The sequence below is a fragment of the Cebus imitator genome, unplaced genomic scaffold, assembly GCF_001604975.1.
Source record: "Cebus imitator isolate Cc_AM_T3 unplaced genomic scaffold, Cebus_imitator-1.0 Scaffold73, whole genome shotgun sequence".
NCBI classification, from domain to species: Eukaryota; Metazoa; Chordata; class Mammalia; order Primates; family Cebidae; genus Cebus; species Cebus imitator.
Window position 1 is genome coordinate 428,493 of NW_016107388.1, and position 5,078 is coordinate 433,570.

Consider the following 5,078-nt stretch of genomic DNA (forward strand, 5'->3'; position numbering starts at 1 on the left):
AGTGTGGTAGAGACGGGCTACCCTGAAGTACATCAGAAACAACAATAATCTCCCCCCACTGCCCAAAAAAAGAGGGAAGGAAGGAAGGAAGAAGAAAAAAAAATCTTGAGAATAGGAAGAGAAACAAAAATGAAACAGAGATCCACAATTTGATCCAACTGGAAAACTAAAATTTATTAAAAGGATTTACTAAAACAGCAAAAATTATCACCAAAGGCCTCTTATTGATTCCTGCACCTCTCTAAGATGGGTTCTGAATTAACTTTAAAATGTGTTATAATACGTTAATTGGCAAACCTTCATCACCTTAATTAATAGTAAGTCCAAAATTGATTATTTCTGGTAACCGTATTAAATTTAAACAAAGTACCCCTTATAATTTTAGGGAGTTCTTGAACATAAAGAGATGTCAAACAGGCATGCCTCACCTTAAGTACTGGAATTTCCCCATGATGAAAACACCCATTTCCTCAAAATATCCCATAGTGGGCATGGGGGATCTCATACAGTGAGTTATAAATTAAAATTAAATGAAGACTTTGCCACTTACAAATTACCAAGAAAAAACAGAGGACTCCGTGAATCTTACTCCAGTTACTCCCTTACTCCCAGGGAGTTCAAGGATTAAAACCCATGACACAATATGTATCTAATGAAAGGATGATTATTCTTACTGCTTCTCAATTTGGTCTGCTCTTAAACCTGGAAAGAATAAATGGTACCTGATTCCTGCACTCTTAATTCTACGGTTCCACCCACTAAACACCACCTCATACACACAATGTTACTGAAATATAGAAGTTGGTAAAATTTTGCTATGCTGGATGTGGTCAGTATCTTCTGCTCACTGCCTCTTTTGTCAGCCTCTCTGCTGCGATCTGCCTTCGCCTCTAAAGGAACATGATAACCTTTGCTAGACAATGCATGGGGTACTCCGACAGCCTTGACACCACACACAGCCTTTGCAGGTCATCCTACTTGCATCTACCTTTCTCCGGAAGCACAGGTAGACACTATATTGTAGCTCCTCCTCTAAGGAGATTCATATGACACACTCATTCAGAACACACAAATATAAAGGAGCTTGTAAAAAGGGAGGGTCTTTGCCTCACACATAGTGCAAGACCCCCATCTTGGATACATTCTCGAAAATTATTTGGTAAGCCAAGGGCTGCTCAATCCCTGACACTGTCAAGAAACAGTGGGGTCAATAAACTCTCAGCACCCCCAACCTGTTGTAGGTATTTGGGTTCTGGAGGGAACATGTTCCTCATTCACAAATTTTATATAAGCCCATGTAAGCTGACACTTGCAAATCAGCCCACATGAAAAGGAGCCTCTTCCAACCAAAGATTAGAATCTGTCCAAATTGAAATCCAACAGGCCCTCCCATTCATGCCCCTCACGTCTGAAACTCACTCACAGCAGGGGACTTAGCAACCGCCTCCCATGCCGGTCTGCTTTTCTATTGCAGAGGGAGGGCCTCTCTCTGATTTCTGCCTTCTCTCTCCTATAGACTTGGTTTTAATGAGTTATCCTAATTAGGTCAGGTCCACCTCAAGTTAATCAGGTTAATCTCTCTTGACTAACTTGAAGTCAACTTATTAGGGACCTTTATTATATTGACAGAATGCCTCCACCTTTGCCATATAAGGTAACATAACCACAGAATCCATAGCCCATAACCTTTGTCTTGTTTTATTGTTTAGAAGCAAATTACATATGTTTTCCACACTTAACAGGAGTGGTGTTATACAATGGTACGGGTCATTGGAATCTTCTTCTTCTTCTTCTTTTTTTTTTTTTTTTTTTCAGACGGAGTTTCGCTCTTGTTACCCAGGCTGGAGTGCAATGGCGCAATCTCGGCTCACCGCAACCTCCGCCTCCTGGGTTCAGGCAATTCTCCTGCCTCAGCCTCCTGAGTAGCTGGGATTACAGGCACGCGCCACCATGCCCAGCTAATTTTTTGTAGTTTTAGTAGAGACGGGGTTTCACCATGTTGACCAGGATGGTCTTGATATCTTGATCTCGTGATCCACCCACCTCGGCCTCCCAAGGAATCTTCTTTACATTTTACTCTGTATACATCTATGAGTTGGATTAATTCAATTATTAATTACTTTTGGTTTTCTATAATTTTTTTATTTTTAATTAGTTTTATCTGCCACAAATTGAGACATGAATTATAGTCTCCTACAATTAAAATTTCCTTTTTTATTTTCCATATAGTTGTTGCTTTTAGACTATTGATGCTATGACCTTCTGACATATGTAATCATAACTACTGAATCTGCATTGTGGATTATAATGTTTATCTTTGTAAAGTGCCCTTCTCTGTAACAGGTATTTATTTACTTATTTATAATCCTGAATTCAATGATTTACCTTATTAAGATTATATTATCCGTGTTTTTGTTTGTGTTTTCATTTGCCTGGAATGTTCTTGTGCAAACTTTTTGAATTACTTTATTTATATGAATATTGCTTGTCTGCAACCTTATATTAGATTTTATTTGTGTTCAAACACACGCTATGAATGAAGAGACCCCCCCACCCCAAACAGGTTTTGTGTGAGCAACAAGACTGTTTATTCACCTGGGTGCAGGCAGGCTGAGTCCGAAAAGAGAGTCAGCAGAGGATGGTGGGATAGGAGTTGGTTTTACAGGTTTGGGGTGGGCAGTGGAAAGTTACAGAAGTTACAGTTCAGGGCAGGTTTTGCAAGCTGGGAGGGGGTTGTCGGGTCTGGAGTCACAAGGTTGACCAATGTCAGTTACAAAGCCCAGTTGCCTTAGCAGTTGAGGTAGGAATAAGGAACAATAGAAGAATGTCTCAAAGTTAATTAGGTGCCACAGGGTTTGATCGTTCTTTCCCTTTTTGTGGTCTTCCAGTTACTTCAGACTTTCTAGTTCCTCATCTGGAGTGTCTGTGCAGGTCACAGAAGTTACCATGCCAGCCATGGTGCAGTCAGTCAGCCTAAAAGACCTTACAATTTTTATTTCTGATTTTTCATTTTTTCTTTTACTATATGAAATTGGCTCATTTATCTTTATATAATGAATAATAGATACATTTGGTGCTATTTTATCTCTCATATGTTCTGTGGTGAATTCTATTTTTAGACCTTTCAAATATATTTTACATACATCTGGCTTTCTGGATTTCTTTCTCAAAAAAATTGTTATATACTACTACTTGCTGTAAGGGTTATCTAAGATAATATTAACTTTAAAATAAACTTTAAGACTTTTTAGATAATATCTGTTTATTGTCTATGATATACAATTATGGAATTATGAATATCCTTAGCCCAAATCCTGTTCTGAAATAAAATTATTTTGGTTTTTACAAAGATGACAGTGCTTACACTACATATTACACATCAACATTGGAATTAACCACACTGATGTTACCATAGCAGAAGGCATGGTTATTCACACAGTGCAAAAACTTTACTTCCAGTTTGTACAATGCTTTCCTCTTTCTTCTCTACCAACATATTAACTGAGTGTATTATTTTACTTTTAAAATTTTTATACCTTGAAATATACTTATTTTTCACCATATAGCTAGCAACTTCTAATTATATTTGTCAACAAAGATTAATTTTTTTTAATTGAGAAAACCAGAGATGGTACATAAACTCCCACATTTTCTCCATTCCCTTACAACTTTAGAAATTTTATATCACTTCTACATCATCAGGGTTTACAGTTTATATATATATTTTTTCTGTAATCAAAATCATCATATTTACTTTAAACTTTAGTCAATTCTGGTACTCAATGCTCAGTGCTGAAATTTTGGTGCAATAATTTCATTTACTAATTGGTTTACTGAGATTCATCCTCTAACAGTTTCCTAAAGAATCACTTACAAAAACAGTGCTCACTTGGACACTCACATGCTTGCATGTTCTTTAATGTTGAGTTTGTGCTAGCATTATGTTTGGCTAGAAATTCTTGGGCCATTCTGTCTTTCCCTGAGGACTTAGTGGGCCTCAGGTAATCTGGCATTGCATAATATATATATTGATGAATTCTGCTTTTTAATAGGGGATTTAATATTTTATACAACTGTTCAAGTTATTTTATTAGAATATTTTAGAATTATTAGCTTTGTGTCATTTTCCCTTCTCTGATATACAGTATTTCTTTGAAATGTAAAGATTTAAAAAATTCTTTGTGTGTGAAAAAGAATTTTTTCTTTACTATCTTATGCAAATTATATTTTTCTGTTTTTATTGTTGTAATTCCTTATGATTGAGTTCCATTTTTTTCTGCATATTTTTACATTTTCTCATAGTCCTATTACAAATTGAAATATAATTTGTATACCATAAAAGTGACTCTTTTAAACTATACAAGCAATCAGTTAATTTTTATATATTCACAATTAGTATAATATCACCTCTATTTCAGTTCTAATTAATTCCAATTTATTACTCCTAAAAGAAATCCCATTCCCAGTAGAACTTGCCCTTCATTACACTGTCTTTCCCACCCTGGCAACCCCAAATCTACCTTCTGTCTCTATGTATTTGTTTGTTCTGGGTATTTCACATAAGTGGAATCCTACATTATATAGTCTTTTGTGTCTTGCTTCTTTTACTTGCATTGTTATAAAGGTTCATCCATGTTGCCAATTGTATCAATAATTTTATCCTCCTTATGGCTGAATATTTTTCTATTTACAGATTTGCTACAATTTTTCATTCATCGTTTAAAAAACATGAGTTTTTTTTTTCTGCTTTTTGACCATTGAGAATAAAACTGCTTCAAATACATATGTACAAGTATTTGTGTGAATATATATACTCATTTCTCTTGGGTATACACCTCAGAGTGGAATTACTGGGTTATATAGTAACTCTTTTATTTGATTTTTTTAAAATGGACAAAATGTTTTCCAGTCACTTCAGACTTTCAGTGGAAGGTTACAGAAGTTACAGTTCAGGGTGGTTTTTGCAAGCTGGGAGGGGGTTGCCGGGTCTGGAGCCGCAAGCTGCTTCATTTACAATCCCACAGGAAATGTATGTCTTTCAATGTTTTTCACCTCCTTGCCAACACTTGTTATTGTCC